The 18,106-nt window shown below is 42.2% G+C and overlaps 1 non-coding gene across 1 annotated transcript; it reads left to right on the plus strand.

The window, feature by feature from the left end:
• Nucleotides 1-223: 223 nt before the first annotated feature.
• On the plus strand, nucleotides 224-325 carry LOC116809808 (U6 spliceosomal RNA). The gene has a single exon (XR_004369993.1). It is a non-coding gene; the product is annotated as a U6 spliceosomal RNA (small nuclear RNA).
• The last annotated feature ends 17,781 nt before the right edge of the window (nucleotides 326-18,106 follow it).

Consider the following 18,106-nt stretch of genomic DNA (forward strand, 5'->3'; position numbering starts at 1 on the left):
CTAAGGATTATGACCCACACAGCAGAGCCCAGCCTCTGTCACACACTGAATGGCCCAACCACCTGGGCACACTTTTTCTCCACCTCCCTAAGTTAATTATTATGTACTCCATAAAGGGATCTTGGAGATCATGTAGTCCAATGCCCCATTTAGTAGGCAAGAATATCAAGGCCTAACAGGCAAAAGGAGAGTTAGTTCACATAGAACCCAAGGGTCCTGGTGTATGCTTGAGCAGCACATACACTAAAATTGGAACAACGCAGAGAAGATGAGCACGGCCCCTGCACAGGATAACATACAAATTCATGAAGCATTCCATCTTTTTATGTTTATTCCAACAATGTTCACGATAGCAAAGTCAGGAAATCAACCTAAGTGTCCATTAATAGATGAATGGATAAAGAATACATGGAACTGGGAGCAGTGGCTCACGCCTGTAATCCCAGCACTTTGAGAGGCCGAGGCAGGTGGATCACCTGAGGTCAGGAGTTTGAGATCAGCCTGGCCAACATGGCGAAACTCCCTCTAAAAATACAAAGAAAATTAGCTGGGTGTGGTGGTGCACACCTGTAGTCCCAGCTACTCAGGAAGCCAAGGCATGAGAATGGCATGAACCTGGAAACAGAGGTTGCAGTAAGCTGAGATTGCACCACTGCACTCCAGCCTCGGTGACAGAGCGAGACTACATCTCAAAAAAAAAAAAAAAAAAAAAAATGGAAAAAGAAAAAGAATATGTGGTGTATATATTTAGCCATAAAAGAGAATGGAATCATGTATTTTGCAGCAACATGGATGGAACTGGAGGCCATTCTCCTAAGTGAAATAACTCAGAAACAGAAAGTCAAATATCATATGTTCTCACTTAGAAGTGGGAAGTAAACAGTGGGTCCACATGGACATACAGGGGAATCCTTGGAGACTTCAGAAGGTGGGGAGGGTGGGAAGTCGGTAAGGGCTGAAAAATTACCTGTTGGGTCCAGTGTTCATTATTTGGGCAGTGGGTACACTAAAAGCCTAGACGTCACCACTATGCAACACAGGCATGTAACAGAACTACCTTCCTACCCCCGAGATCTATAAGAATAAAAAAAAAAAACAGTGGGGAAAAAAAGAGTAGTGCCAGGGTCATTTCTACTACACTGCGTTGTCTTTTGTTGTCTTATCAGCCTTTTTTTTTTTTTTTTGAGACGAAATCTCACTCTGTTGCCCAGGCTGGAGTGCAGTAGTGTGATCTTGGCTCACTGCAACCTCCGCCTCCCAGGCTCAAGCGATTCTCCTGCCTCAGCCTCCTGAGTACCTGGGATTATGGGCACATGCCACTACCCTCCCACTAATTTTTATATTTTTAGTGGAGACGGAGTTTCACTGTGTTGACCAGGCTGGCCTTGAACTCCTGACTTCAAATGACCCACCCACCTCAGCCTCCCAAAGTGCTGGGATTACCTGCCTGAGCCACCACACCCGGCCCTCTTACCAGCTTTTGTTGCCCATCTGTGAATCTGTCTGATTTCTCCAACCAGATTCTCAGCCCTTTGAGAATAACTATGTCTTGTTTCCTTTGTGCTACTACTTATTTCCTTTGTAACAGTCAGCAGAGCCTGCAAAGAAGGATCCTCTGGCTGAATTGATGGATAACAGCTGTGTGCTTTATAAAACAGCAAATCACCAGGACACCCATCTTGGAGACTGTCGTGACACTCAGAACAGGGGCTGTTGAGCTGCTGATACCGGAAAGCAAATCGTGCCTTGTCATAGAGCAGACCTGCTGGACAGAGATGGAGCGGTCACTTGGTCCAGTGTTGTAATTGTTCAGTGCAGACGCCGAAGCCCAGCATGCTGAGGTCACACAGTTATCTGGCACCGAAACCGGAATTGGAACAATGTCCTGCCCTGCGTTTGTCACTTCAATGCCCCCCAGTTTTCCCGGACAAAGGTTTGCATGAATAGTAGCTGACGGAGATAAGGAGGAAGGAAGAGAAGCTGCTGCACTGAACAGAAGTCAGGGTGCTGTGGCTCTGCGTGTGTTACTGCAGCAGGACCCGGCAACGGAGGCCGAGGAGGCTCCCAAACTTCTCCAGTGTCTTTCCCAAGCTTCTGCTCTTCTTCCTCTTTTCAGCTAACCTCCAGGCTCTCTATCTTTTTGTCCTTAGGCTATAGTCTCTGATTAAGATGTACTCGCTTCCCGCTTAATGGAACTCATTACATCAGGTCCTACCTGTCCCCAGAACTCCCTATTTAATTACAGAAAATGGCCCGCTGATCTTGGAAAGGGCTGTCAGGCGAGGGACCCTCCTCAGACTCACGATTCTTTTGGGCCTGCTTTTCCAAAACTGCTCCCATTTCTGTCTCTGCCTCTGTCTCTGTCAAACAACCACTGTCAACAGTTCTTTAAACCAAAAATTGTTGCTCAGGAAGCAAATTTGTTTGCGGGAAGAATGACAGTCTGTCGCCATGCAGAGGGCGGCGTTCATAACGGTGCTTGAAGGAATTCACAGGTCAGGCCAAACAACGCCCAGCGCGTTCATCAGGCAGCTTGAGCACAGGTTGTCTTCCGCCTTCTTGCTGGTTTGACATCGTGGGTAAAACCTGGTCATTTTTCCAGGATTCTGAAGAGGTTGTGTAAATTGAAGAAATGGCTTGCTCTTGTTAGGAAAGCAAAGCCAACCTTTGAGATATTCAGGGAATGTGAGGTCTAGTGGACTCTTTTACTGCCAAGTTTCTTATCATGAGAAACCGCTCTCAGCTCCTTAGTGGAAGGAAACGAAATGTATGCAAGGCATTATCAGCTTACTCAGATAACTGCACCAGCGTAAACCAGGTTGTGACTAATTTGCAAACTTAGTGCAGGGAAGGGCCTTAGACGTGATTCTGGAATTGCCAACCCTATGAGCTTCCACAGATGCCGTGGGCCACTTTTAGAGCCCACGGATTCAGCATGTGGCTGTTGGGAACAGGCTTTGCTATGAAAATCAGTGATGGCTTATAATGCCTCCAGCTGCCATATATGTTTTCATAGGATTATTATTTATGATCTCAAATAATATTTCCATCTGATTAGCAGTGAAACAAACCAGGATGTGAGGAAATGGGAACTTAATTAAAGGTTGCTGCCCGGTCAGGGTGGCATTCCAGACCATGGATCCTGTTATGTTGGAGGGACGCCCAGATTCACCCTGAGCATGCCTCCCTTCCTCTTCTCATGCAGACTCTAACTCGGAGTGTCTCTTGCAATGCCACTTAGAATAGTTTCGCTGAAGATGTAGGTGATTAATCAAGGCCCCGGGTGTCACAATGGCCCATTGTCCCAGAAGGCATTCCTTTGGCCAGCTTCTGACCTTTTCTCTTGGGGCAAGTGTGCATTTTCCCAAACTCTTAATGGACAAGAACTCACAGACAATGGCCCTGCGTGTAACTTTCATTTGCGGGGTGGAACAGAGACTGTTCGGGTTGCTGGAAGGAGGGAAAAGGGCATGCATTAACTCAATCTTTGTATTCTCATCAAAAAGCAGACACATATTTTGAAGAGGACAGCTTTCCACTCGGATTTTTATATTTAAAAGAATCCATTGTACATAAGCCCATCCTGATAATATTAAAGGAAATTAAAATAAAAGACTCACTCCCAGTCCTACCACTCTGACACTCTGGAAATTTAATTATTTCCGTTTACCGTGTTTCCCTCTAATCTTGTCTATATACAAAGTTTTTACTGAGTTGTCATCAAAGCTCCCCTGGCTTTTAAAAGAATTACATTGTGATGGAGATATCTCTTTTAGAGAGTTATGTGCCATTATTAAAGATTCAAAATATCATTAATTTCCGTCAAGCTCTATTATGTTTATCATCTATCACTGTGTCAGCACACTAATCACTTCCTCAGCTGCCTCAGGACTGCGGCTTAACTATTTACTTTTAATAGAAATCGGACCACTGCGGCCTTTCTCTGCACCAACAAAGACATGCCGTTTCATGAGCTGTTGATCCCCTGAAGCAAGTAAAGTCCTTTAACGGTCTCCTACATGGTTGAGATTTTTTTTAGATGATGAAAATGAAAGGTCAGAGAAGTCTGTGGAAACAAAGAGACTCATCCCTATTCTCCTGTAGTCCCTGGATGATGAGCAATTGTGGACAGCAGCCAGCCTTTACACAGTAGTGTGGAGAATTCTACAGGAGGGATGCTTCCTCCAACCCTGTGTCCCCAGGCAGCTGAGATGAGGGAATTGGCTCAGGTTACCCTGAAGGTGCAAGCTTGGACCCTGGCTCTTTCTACATGCATGGTCCTATCCCTGTAAGAAAGCATGAGAATAGGGGCTTTGGAATCAGATACTCTGGGTTCAAGTTCAGACTTTCACATTTACTTAATATGTGATATCAGATAAGTTATGTGACCTTCCTCATTCTTGTTTCTTCATATTTGAAATAGAAATTATATCGCTCATTCATTCAATAGATATTGATTGAGCACAGTTCTAGATACTGGGAATATAATGGAGTTTACAGATGAGGAATGGGGAGGGAATACAGATACTGATCTAATTGTTATCCTGTGAACTGCAAGTGCATTCATTAAGGAACAGAGTACCACGCTGTGAGAGCCCGTTAAGAGGGAACTTGAACTTGTTAGGCGTGTCAGAGAATGAGTTCACCAGCTGGGGACTGGAGGGAACAGCATTCCCACTACAGGGAGCAGAAAGTAGATAGTCTCTATACTAAGAGGAAGCATTGTCACCAAAGGTTCCACAGAAGTAGGGGGGCCAAGAAGCACAGGGGCCAACGGAGATGTGGCGAAGGGGTAGGAACCATGGTCTGTGTTAAGAATTCCCTCCTGTGGTGGTGAATTTTAGGTGTCAACTGCGTTAAGGGATGCCCAGCTAGCTGGTTAAGTGTCATTTCTGATATGCCTGTGAAGGTGTTTGCAGAAGAGGTTGGTGTTTGAATCAGTAACTGAGTAAGGAAGATCCACCTTCACCCAATGTAGGCGGTCACCATCCAATGGGTTGAGGGTTCAGATAGAGCAAAACACACTCTCACACACACACACACACACAACGCAAAGGAAAGAAGAATCTATTCTCTGTCTTTTGGAGCTGGGACAACCTTCTTCTCCTGCTCTCCTGCTATTGGACATCAGAACTCCAGGCTCTCCAGCCTTCAGACTTCGGGATTTTCACCAGTGGCCCTGGCTCTAAGGTGGTTGGCCTCAGACTGAGAGTTACCCTTACCCCAACAGCCGACTGGTTCTCAGACCTTCAGACTTAGATTGAGCTATGCTCCTGGCTTTCCTGGTTCCCAAGCTGGCAGAAGGCCTATTGTGGAACCTCTCAGCCTCCATAATTGTGTGAGCCAAGTCCCCTATTAAATACCTTCTCATATATCTATTTTTGTATCTGTCTATGTATAATCAGTCTATCTACCCATCTATCTATTTGTCCATCTATTTATCTTTTCTGCCCTAACACATCCCTTAAGAGCAAACAGAAGACATGGAGGGTGTAGCAGTGCCTGCTATAATGAGACACGGGCACTGAAGTGTCTCTCTCACTGCAGCGTGAAGCTGGTATTCCCGGTGAGTTGGAGCAGATGCAGGAAGACAAGTGGGTCTCCGGGGAATTCACCTGGTTTCCTCTCTATGCGAATCTGGCAGCTGGCTTAGTGCTTGGGATAGCGTTGGTGCTGAATAAATATTTGTTTCAGTGAATGAATGATCTAAACTGATGATTGCGGAGATGGGGAGACTTAGATGGATTTTAGGGATATTTAGAGAGAAGGTTGACATTTGTTGCTGCCTAGTCTGGGGAGGTCACCATCCAGGCACCCTTGCTGGTTGTGGTTGGGACTCCATGTCTGGGTTCAACTTCACAGTGACCTCAGCCAGGACGACTGGGGCCCGTTGGCTCTGCCCATGGTTTCCATACAGAAGGTTAAATTTTCTCTCATATTTCCCTCCTGGCCTTTTATTTCTGCCTCCCCCATTCCCCAGTGTTCCCCGGTTGTATCCTAGTCAATTTAGAATTAACACCCAGTGATGAAAAAAAAAAAACCACCCAGAAGTGGCATGTTGTTTAAATTCCATATCCCTCTGCCTGATATGTTTACCCTTAATATTGTATAAGTTCATTCCTAAGACCATGAACTCTTTCATATTGAATTGTCATGTATTTCATGGACAATGTAAACCGTGCAGTAGGTATTCATTGCTCAATAATGATATATTCAGCCTTGCAGTTTCATCCTCAGTCAATATCTTGGACCATTCTGTAAGCATCATTGTCTCCAGAATATTCAGTTTGAGCCTTTGCTGAGTCTCCAAAACGTTCTCTGTTGTTGGCTACATTCCAGAAAACACATTTGCCCCACATAATAACAATAATAATAACAATAACAATAATAACATCAGCAGCAGCTGGAAACTATGTAGTGCTTCCCATATGCCAGGCACTGTTCTGAGTGCTTATTTCACAGAAGCATACCTTCTACACTAATCCTCCTGCAAGGTTACTCAGTTGTAAGAAAGAATTATCTCAAGAGATCTTTGCAAAACACATCCATACTGTGAACAAACACTATATATTTGATAAGACACTATCAACAGAAAATGAGCCTAAACACTGTTTACTTAAATATATGTTTAAAGTCCTTCTGTTTGGTTTGTAATATTAAAGTGTTTTTTCTATAAATGGTACATTCCTTCATTTAAAAAATAAAACATTTAGGGCCGGGCGTGGTGGCTCACGCCTGTAATCCCAGCACTTTGGGAGGCCGAGGTGGGCGGATCACGAGGTCAAGAGATCGAGACCATCCTGGCCAACATGGTGAAACCCCATCTTTACTAAAAATACAAAAAATTAGCCGGGCGTGGTGGCAGGTGCCTGTAATCCCAGCTACTTGTGAGGCTGAGGCAGAAGAATCGCTTGAACCCGGGAGGTGGAAGTTGCAGTGAGCTGAGATCGTGCCATTGCACTCCAACCTGGGCAAAAATAGCAAAACTCCATCTCAAATAATAATAAATAAATAAATAAATAAATAAATAAATAAATAAATAAATAAAAAAACATTTACAGTAAAGGATTCTATAATATTTTCTGTTTTGAGGAGCCTGAACTCAGGTGGAGATGCACAGGCAATGGACCTAGCCCCGAAGCCTGGTGGCATCTCGGGGCTGTCCCATCTGACCGACAAAGATGAAGGAATGTGTGATAAAGCTGAAGACTGTTAAGGATTTCACAGTGTTTCCACTCTTTACTTTTAACTGCGCTGTAAAAATTCATTTCCCTACTGGAACTTGGCTCTGCAGGTTTAAGTTTGAAAGGCTAAAGTCACATCAAGCCATATTTCTCCCCAAGTGGAAAATAATAGACTATTTGATGTAGAGTGGATCTATGATGAAGAATGAGAGTGTGAGAAGAAAAGAGACTCTTTTAAGCAAATGAAAGTAAGACTTTGGTTTTTATTTGGAATTCCTAGAGCACTCTTTTGATGTTTAAAAATTGCCTGCCAAAATCTCGTGGTTTATATGCAGGTAATGGACATCTTCACTCTGGTTTTGACATTTAAGAGGGTCTCGTCCTAAAAGGCAGAATCTTAATAGAAACACACTATGGGTTAAAAAAATAAAATATGGGAATCCACTGTTTTCTTACTTAAAGTAGTTATGATATCTGGCAATTCCCATTAGTTCTGAGCACCAACCGCTACACCCCCTCTCCACCCCAGCCACACACACATCCCAAGGGCCAAAGATGTTGAATCTAACTTCTTCTCTACTCTAATGGGTGGGTGGATCGGGTAGGCATTTGTTTACCTTGGGTCTGTGTTCACATACTTGATTCATTTTATATCATAGTGTACACTTGCCTGAGTTTCTACATGGTCTTTTAACTGTTTTGTTCAGTGAGTTCAACGTGATTCAAACACATTGAAGTACCAGAATTTGCTCATCTATTTCTTTGTTATGCAACATTTGAGTTGTTCCTATTTTTTTCTCTAACAGATATCATGGCAACAATTAATTTTTAAATATAAATTATAGCTTCTTTTTTTTTTTTTAAGATGGAGTCTCACACTGTCTCCCAGGCTGGAGTGCAGTGGCACTGTCTTGGCTCACTGCAACCTCTGCCTCCCAGGATCAAGCAACTCTCCTGCCTCAGCCTCTCCGAGTAGTTGAGACTACAGACGCATGCCACCACGTCCAGCTAGTTTTTGTATTTTTAGTAGAGACGGGGTTTCACCATGTTGGCCAGGCCGGTCTCTAACTCCTGACCTCAGATGACCCACCTACCTTGGCCTCCCAAAGTGCTGGGATTACAGGCGTGACCACCGTGCCCGGCCAATTATAGCTTCTATTTAATTATTTCTTTAATCATTCCTGCTAGATAAATTTCAAAATGTGGGAAAACAAGGTTAAAAAATTTAGTTGCCAAAGCACAGTGATCTAAAAAGGTTTGTACTAATGTACAATGCTATCAACTGTGTATTATGTACACACAGATGCACACACACGTCTATGTATATATTAGTTTTATCCCAACTTCACCAGCAACAGATGTTATTATTTAAACTATTTTCTGATTTAAGTTTTAAAAGTTCACATATGCTGTTACGTTAATTTTTATCTTATGTTATTTTATATTTTATTTTACGTTATTTTTATCTTACTTTATGTTTATTCAAGTGCTGGTTTATTATTTTTATCTGCTTATATGTGTATATTTTTTGTAGTTGGCCTTGACTCATTTTTTTATGAAGGTCTTAAGTCTTTCCAAATATGCATGAGTATTTTCAAAGGTCATTATCAATATTAATCATATTTGTTAACATAATTCATGTAAATATTTTATCTTACATGTCTCCTCCTACATTTTAGTCTAGTTCTTTTTATTTTAATCAGTGCAGTCAAAAATTTCAACATTGCATTGCCCATCAGTCTGCTTTACATTTCCTTGAATTTTGAAAAAAAATTATTTATTATTTCTTCAAAGGTAGGATATTTTCTGCTGATTTTTCTCTACAAATATATTTGTAATGATGAAACAACCTCCTTTATTCAGGGATTATGGTGTAAAGTATGGATATAAATTAGGTTTTCTCCAAATTCCTCCCTGATTATCCCAACATTATTTATATTACAATTCCTTATCCTTTTGTTTTGAGAAGATTGCATAATAATATATTATTCTGGGTCTATTCTGCTGTGCCTATTCTATCCTTTCATCTTTATTTTCATTTCTTTGCAATTCTACTTGGCATTTTATTGCCATGGGAGCTAATATTATGTTTTTTAAAAAAATACTTGGAATATTTGTTAACATACCCACACAAGGAAGACTATGTGTTTTGTGGAACATAAAACTTACACCGTTTGGGTGCCCTCTTAAGAAAAACAAGACAAAATAATTAATACAAAACATCCAAGCTCCCTCTGTTAAAGATAGAGAGTAAATGAGGGGCCCTGAAACCTCTGTGTCCTTAGCTTCGTGGCAAATTCACCTCTATTTTATTTTTGCTAAATGAATTTAACAATATTTGGCTGTTATTTAAAAAAAGAACTTTATATCTCAGTTGGAATCCCATTATATCTGTGAAATAGAACACGATGTTTCTCTACTTTATTTGTCTTCTTTTTATACTCCTGATAAGACGTTCTGATTTCGCTCATTCATCCAGCAGCGAGTTACTGAGTACCTCTTCAATAACTTCGCAAGGATTTTTTTTGTTTTGTTTTGTTTTTTTTGAGACAAAGTCTCACTCTGTTGCCCAAGCTGGAGTGCGGTGGTGCGGTCTTGGCTCACTGCAACCTCCACCTCCTGGGTTCAAGCAACTCTCCTGCCTCAGCCCTGCCGAGTAGCTGGGACTACAGGCACACGCCACCATGCCCGGCTAATTTTTGTATTTTTAGTAGAGACGGGGTTTCACTATGTTGGCCAGACTGCTCACAAACTCCTGACCTTGTGATCCACCCGCCTCGGCCTCCCAAAGTGCTGGGATTACAGACATGAGCCACGGCGCCCGGCCGCAAGGTTTTGAATAATGATGATATGCAATTCTGCTTATTATGATTTCAGATTCTTGAATGTTTTATAAATGGGATCTTGAATTTCACAATGGTTTTGTTTATTTGTTTCCTATAATTAATGACTTTGCTACTTTTTTGTATATTTTTCTTATATACAGAGGGGTCTTCTTCAGAGGGTTTTTTTTTTAATTATGTTTATGTTTTCAGTAAGTTTGTCTTTTAGACTTTTGGGGGTGGAGTCCAGTCATCTTAAATGAATCGTATTTTTAAAAATCTAAGTGTCTCTGCTTTTCCACAGTTCCCCATTTCCCTTTTTGAAATTTTTTAAAAACTATATTTTTCATTGTTATAGTAACATAAAATTTACCGTCTTACCATTTTTAAGCGTATGCTTCAGTAGCATTAAGCATTTCTGTGATATTGTTGTGCAACAGATCTCCAGAACTTGTGCATCTTGCAAAACTGAAACTCTGTCCCCATTAACCAACCCCTCCCCATCCCTTCAGCCTCTGGTAGCCACCACTCTGCTCCTGTCTTCATGAACTGGACTGCTCTGGGGACCCCGCGTAAGTGGAATCATACAGCACTTGTGTTTTGTGACTGGCTTATTTCACTGAGTGGGATGGCCTCAGGGTTTATCCACATTGTAGCAGGGGTCTGGATCTTCTTCCTTTTTAAGGCTGGATAATATTCCCCTCCATGTGTGTATATTGTATTTTGTTTATCAGCCTGTTGCTGCATCCCCATTGCCCTTTGATGGACCCTGACTCCTCTCCCTGCACAGCCCAGTCTCCTGTCTCCTGGCTTCATCCTGGTTTGTCCTCTCCTGTCTAGCGCTGCATCCTCATTGCTTTCTTCCTGTCCCTCAGAAGATGCCAAGTGTGTTCCTGCTCCAGGAATTTTGCTCGCACTTTCCCTCCACCCTCGATGTTCTTCCCCCAACTTTCAAAGGGCTGGCTCCTCTCAGCATTCAGGTCTCATTTCCAATATCACTTCCTCACAGAGGCCTGTTTACTACTTCAATAGAGGCTTGATCTCTGCCGCTTTCTGCCATGCTACCTTTAAAACCCGTATTCATTACATTTACCATGACCTGCCATTCACCTGCTTATTTATTCCTGCAAACCTTGTTTCTGTCCCTCCACAGGTGTATTAGTCTGTTCTCACATTGCTGTAAAGAACTACCTGACACTGGGTAATTTGTGAAGAAAAGAGGTTTAACTGACTCACAGTCCCATAGGTTGTGCAGGAAGCATGGCCGGAAGGCCTCAGGAAACTTAAAATCATGGCCAAAGGCAAAGGGGAAGCCATCAAGTCTTCACATGTTGGAGCTGGAGGAAGAGAGCGAAGGGGGGAATGCTACACACTTTTGTTAAGCTTGTTCTCGTGAGCACTCACTCACTATCATGAGAATAGCAAGGGGGAAATCCGACCCCAGGATCACCTTCCACCAGGTCCCTCCCTCAACATTGGGAATTACAATTCAACATGAAATTTGGGTGGGGACACAGAGCAAAGCCATATTAGAAGATAAACTCCATATGGGTCAGAAGATTACCTAACTAACCACTGCCTCCCCATGCTGAGAGCATCTGGCAGCAACTTATTAAGTATCTCTCCATTGAATTCATTCACCATTATTTATTTTTCTCTTGTGTTATTGCATTGCAGGGTACTTAAAAATATAGAAAAGTAATGGGATTGGTGGTTATCTAGTTTCATTTTTGAACTCGAGGAAGTCTTTAGATTGCTTCACTCTTATTATGTACATGAGTATTATTATTATGAATTGTTATGCATATTATGAATTATATTATGAATCTTATTATGAATGAATGAAGAGCATTTAAACATTTTAAGGAGGGTTTCTTAAAATAATTTTGCTAGAAATCTATGATGAATGATATTAATTCTGCCTCAGCATCTATTTGAAATGTTATTCTTTGTTTGTCTATCCAAGCCTAAGACAAACCAGCCCCCACAGGAAGGCCCGGATTAGAGATCTTCACTCTGAAATAATGGCATGCTGGAGTGTTCTCAGTGGGATCAGTTGTCCGGCGCTGTGTTAGACAAATTAATTGCTTTGTTTAAAATAGTCACCCTTGCATTAAATGACTCTCTAAAATTATTTTGATATTGATTGGAACAATTAAAACTGACAATATCTCTTTGACTGCAAAACAGGGGTGCATAAAGCCTGGACCATTTGGAAATGCTGAAATACGGCACTTCATGCATCTGGCCTCTTTGTTTACAACTGTTTGCCACTGACAGCAGTTAAATGATCTCAGCAATGTCTTTCCCAGACATATGCAGACATCCTGTGTGGCAGGTACCTGCCCCATCAGAACAAGAAGGCCTGCATTGGAAATCATCACTTTATAATACCAAGGCCTGGGGCCGTGCTCAGCTCTGCCCACTGCCTAGGGCTTCCTGGGTCTCCTTTCCGAAATCCTGCCTGTTTGGAGGAGACGGCACACCATGATGGGAGCAGTGTCTGCCTCTAAGTCAGTTTAGAGTAGTTGGGCATCCTACTAGCTGTACGGCCCTGGGCAACTCATTTACCATCTTCGTACCGCCGTCATGGTATATAGGTCTTGACAGTGCTAACACATGCTTATCAGGGAGGAGAGCATCCAACATGGGAGTAGAGTACCTGAGCCAGAGGAGGTGTTCCGCAAACAAGAGCTATTCTTATCATCATCAGAATCCTTGCTTGCCACTCTTCCAGTTTTTACCAATTAATTACCCTGGTAAAAATACACCTCTCTCTCTCATTTTCTTTCTCTCCTCTGTCTGTTTTTTGTTTTGTTTTGTTTTGTTTTTTATGTTCTTGCAGCTGAACAGGATTTTTTATTTTTCAGTCTAATCATTGCAGCACCCATTTGAATCCATATTGAAGCTATTGTTTCAAAACATTAGCCTGGCCCACAGATTGAATTTCAGATTTGGAACCCTTCTGTCACACAATGCTTTTGATGAAATCAGTTGACTCCTTCTGAAATTATTCTGAAACAGACTGAAAAATGAACATGAAATGTCAAGTCGTTGGACTGAAACTGAAATCTCATTTTAGTCAATGAAATCAGATGTCATGGCTATCCTGGAAAACCTTGATAAGCTGAACACATAGCGGAGGCTTTGTTACATCTCAAAGAAGGAACCCATGATGAGAAAAGCCAGTCTAAGTGATGGCACACTCCAGCAGCAGCCTGTGCAGGGGACAACCATGGTGCTTAATCATGGGAATTCACACTTGGTGATGAGCCCGGAGGATGTCTAACCCAGAGCCATGGTGTATGAGATTGCCAGGGCTACCATAACTCAGTTGCATCGACTGGGTAGCTTAAACCACAGGTATTTGTTGTCTCTCAGTTCTGGAGGCCGGAAGTCTGAGATCACTGTGTCTGTAGGCTTGGTTCCTTCTGAGACCTCTCTCCTTGGCTTGTAGACAGTCATCTCCATGTACCTTCGTGTGATCTTCTTTCTGTTGAGTCTCTGTCCTAATCACCTCTTCTTATAAAGAGACTGGTCATGTAAATTAAGACTCACATGAATGACCTCATTTTAACCTAATTGCCTTTTTAAATAATCTATCTCCAAATACGGTCACATTCTGAGGTACTGAGGATTAAGACTTCAGCAGATGAATTTGGGGAGGGCACAGTTCTGCCTAGACAGATGGATTTCCTTGTCTCTCCTGGTGCTCCATGGCCTATTTTGTTTCTTGCAAGTTCTCTAACCTACAGAGTTAAGTGACCTCTGGCTCATGATGTGTTACTCAAATGGCCAATTGCCCTGGTATTATGGTGGGGATGATTCAGTACTTTCCCCAAACTTTGAATCATTAGTGCATGAAGCTTCACATTCTTAAGTTCTTTTCCTTTTTTTTTTTTTTTGAGACAGAGGCTTGCTCTTTTGCCCAGGCTGGAGTGCAGTGGTACTATTTCAGCTCATTGCAACCTCCACCTCCCAGATTCAAGCGATTCTCATGCTTCAGCTTCCCCAGCAGCTGGGATTACAAGCATGCACCACCACACCTGGCTAATTTTTGTATTTTTTAGTAGAGATGGGTTTCATTATGTTGGCCAGGCTGGTCTCGAACTCTTGGCCTCGAGTGATCCACCTGCTTCAGCCTCCCAAAGTGCTGGGATTATAGGTGTGAGCCACCACACCCATCCAGTTCTTTTCCTTTTCTTTCGTTAATAATTACTTTAGGTAGTCTGTAATTTGAATTTACTTATTTTTTCAAGGGAGTGTTTCTGAAACACAAGGTTGAAACTAAATGTTTCTATATTTTGTAGAATGTTTTATGGTTTATTAACACATTTTAAATACATATGTTTTGGACTCTGAAAAATATTGTAAACCTTGCCACTTCTATATCTGTATTGATTTCAGTTTCCTGTGTTGAAGTGACAGTAACATGGAGAGAGTTTTTATTTTTTGTTTTTTTTTTTTTCATTTTTTACATAGACCCAAATGATGTTGAGCAGGTGGCCCAATTTAACCTTTTGTTTTTTGAATGAAGCTAATAAGATTAAATGTTGGAAAACAAAAGATATTACATTTATTTAATAACAATGCAGGTCTAAAAATCCAGGCCAGTATTAAAAGCTGAGCAAAGAAAAACAACAGGAAAGTCAGATGGATAAAATTGGCCAACACAGCTATAGACTCCAGAAGAGAGGACCTTGGAGAAACTAGAAAATGCCACCCTCTGAAAGACAAGCTCATAGTGACCAATAGAAAATTAATGAGCTCAGGCACCTGTATATATACACCAGGAACTGGGTCATTTGTCAGCGTGCTCAGAGGTTCAGCAGTGTTTCCGGCGGTGTGTGCTGGAGAAGGTCACTTCTGTAATACCTTACAGGGATTGAGGGTGCCTGGGTATGCAGACCTCTGTATATTGTTCCCCTTTCTTAGAGAACTGAAATGCTCAATAATGCTTTAAATGCCCTGAGAGGACCTACAAGGAAAACAAGCAAATCCAGGTTAATTTCACTTAACCTAGAGTTTTCTACAAGGGGTTTCACTCTAGGCCTCTCTTTGTAGGACCACATTCACAGGAGGTTAGCATAAGCCTCTCACATGCATTATCTCATTGAATTCCCTTACAGCCCTACACAATTTGCCACCATTAGTACCCACATGTGATGAATAATGAAGCAGAATCTAACAGAGATGAAATAAACTAACCTCAGGGGACAGTGAGTGCTGGAACCTGGGCTGACTCCCCGCAGCCTGCAGAGAGGCTATGTCCCACACGCTTCCCACCCAGGTGCACCAGCAGCCTCTTCTGAGCTGCCACAGGAGCTGCCCAGTTCCCACGAGAGGTCCATCCCCTGGGTGGAGATAGAGAAACTGGGCGTTCAGAGCCCAACAGCTCTCAAATACCGCTTCTCTTAAGGCCACCCCGCCACCCCTCATCCTCTGGTTGGTGCTCACCAATGGGTCATTGGTAGAAATTTTGTTTCCAGATAGGTTTATCGACTTTGAGAGAAGAGTGTGCTTTGTGGACTGGCCTCTGTGAATGCATCATCCTCCTCACAATCCGAGCAGGGCTTCACAAGGTCACAAGGGCAGCACTAACTGTGGACATTTGGGAAGGGTCGTACATCATCGTGGGGGCTGTCTTGTGCAGTGGGAATGCTTGCGAGCATCCCTGGCGTCCACCTACCACAGGCCAGTAGCACCCCTCACCCTCCCCAACAGGTTGTGGTGACCAAAAATGTCTCCAGCCATTGCCAATGTCCCCTGGGGGGCAGAATTGCCTGGTGAGAATGACTTGAGTTAGAGCATTATGTTAATTCACACCCCCCATCCATTTGCATGTCTGTGAGCATGAATCAGGCCGCAGGAGCACTCCCCAGTCTTGGGTAAATAGAGAAACTTGGGATTCTGAAATTGCACAGTATTAGGCTGTTCTTGCATTGCTATAAAAAATACCTGAGACTGGATAATTTATAGAGAAAGGAGGTTTAATTGGCTCGTGGTTCCTCACGCTGTACAGGAACCATGATACTGGCATCTGCTCAGTTTCCGGGGAAGCCTCAGGAAACTTACAATCGTGGTGGAAGGTGAAGGGTGAGTAGGCATGTCACACATCACATGGCAAAAGCAGGAGCACTTTTAAATGACCAGATTTTGCAAGAACTCACTCACTATCATGAGGATAGCACCAACGGAATGGCACTACACCATTCGTGAGAAATCCACCCCCTGATCCAATCACCTCTCACCAGGCCCCACCTCCAACATTGGGGATTACAATTCAATATGAGATTTGGACAAGGACAGATCCAAACCCCATCACATAGGAAGCTGAAACTTAGCGACTGAATCCCAGGGCACCTGGATCAGTCAGTACCCCAGGAGGAACCAGAAGGCCCACTAGGACTGGCGAACTGAGGTAAGCCTGAGGATGATCAAGATAGTGCCAGCGGAGTTGAGGGACATCAACAAAGAATGATGCAGCACGCTGGGCCCAGCCCAGCTGGAAGTGATTGTCATCCCTGCACCTGCAGAAGCAGGTGAGTAAGCAGTTTCCCGAACCTGGAGAGTTGTATGGAAAGGCTGCCCAAGCCAAGCTGTAGCCCTTAGGACAGAGACACAGCCTTCTGGAACAACCTGGCATGGAGTGCCAGGGAGAAATGACTCCCTTCATACTCTTCCGCCCTCCTTCCTATTTTTTGCTGTCTTCCTCCATTGGCCAAGGTAATGGAAAGCCAAAAGACAAGAGAGTGGTGAATGTGGAATATTGGCTCTCATTCTAGATCAGTTTTCTCCAAATTACTCACAAGCCATCCCAGCATCATTTATTATATGATCCTTCTCCCCAAATGGAGTGCTTATTTATTTTATATTGAATTGTTATATAAAACAGTCTTATTTTTGTTGATTCTGTTATGCTACTCTATATATCTTTTTAAAAACTAGCTCATTATTTCAATTATTTGCTTTATGACATGGTTTAATATCTAATGGAGCTAGCTGGACTAATTTTGCTGCCAAACTACAGTTTGCCATTCCCCCTTCCTCCTTCTTTGTTTATTTCCCCATTGTGTGTCTTAAATGACTGACAGCCAAAACCTTTCTGATTGCAGTGGGCAGATTGCCTGAACCTTACTATAAATTTAGTACTCTTTAACACTTATCCAGGTTTTCTTTGATTTGCTTTCCTTTTCATTAAAAACAAAAAATTATTGAAAATTATTCCTCAGCATGTTTGCTAGAATGGTTTATTTCAGCTTGGATGTATGCATTTATTTCCTTTCCAAATGGAAAATTCTATAAAACTAAAAAACAAGCATACCACACCCTTCCTTTTTTTAGACTAGTATTTCCAACAGTCACTTCAGCTTTGTTTTGGTCTCCAGTTATGTCCTAAGTCTTGTTTGAGCAGTGTTGCCTTCTTGAGACCTGATGCTTCACTCAGACACACACCATTTGTTCAGTGTAAATGTTTTGTTTTTAATGAGAAAAATTTAGACTCAATATCTGCAGGGAAAAGTAAGATTTTGATATCCGACATTACTACTAATCCTTTGGGATGTGTAAAATGCACAACATCTGGGTACAATAAACAATAATACGGTCTAATAATGTTTTCATTGCTCAGCATTCTTTTAATAAGCTGTCCACAGGTTTTTTTAAAAATGTCTTAAACAAATAATAACAAGGAAATTTCAGAACCACAAACATCATTAGCTTGTATTTCCTGAGAGTGATTCCACAGAGTGAAATAGGGACATACACAGGTGAGATAAAATTTCTGGTTGAGAGAGACATTTATCATAGCACACGGGGAAATGCCTAATGAGTTACACGAAAGCAAAACATCCAGACTCTTGCAATTTTGATTTGTGCTGCATCTTGAAGCAGGCGCTGTGCACTGAAGGGTCGTGATGATTAAGCTCCAACTGGAGCCAGTGGAACAATGTAAAAAATTTACCCTTCAATTTGGCTAACTTTCCTTTTTTTTTTTTTTTTAAGTACCTTTTGGTTTCACACGGCTTTAAAATGTACTAAATAACACTAGCAAGAATTCCACCAATGCAGCAATAAGACAAGACCATAATTTATTTGGGA

This window comes from Hylobates moloch, unplaced genomic scaffold, assembly GCF_009828535.3.
Source record: "Hylobates moloch isolate HMO894 unplaced genomic scaffold, HMol_V3 SCAFFOLD_1, whole genome shotgun sequence".
Classification (NCBI taxonomy): domain Eukaryota; kingdom Metazoa; phylum Chordata; class Mammalia; order Primates; family Hylobatidae; genus Hylobates; species Hylobates moloch.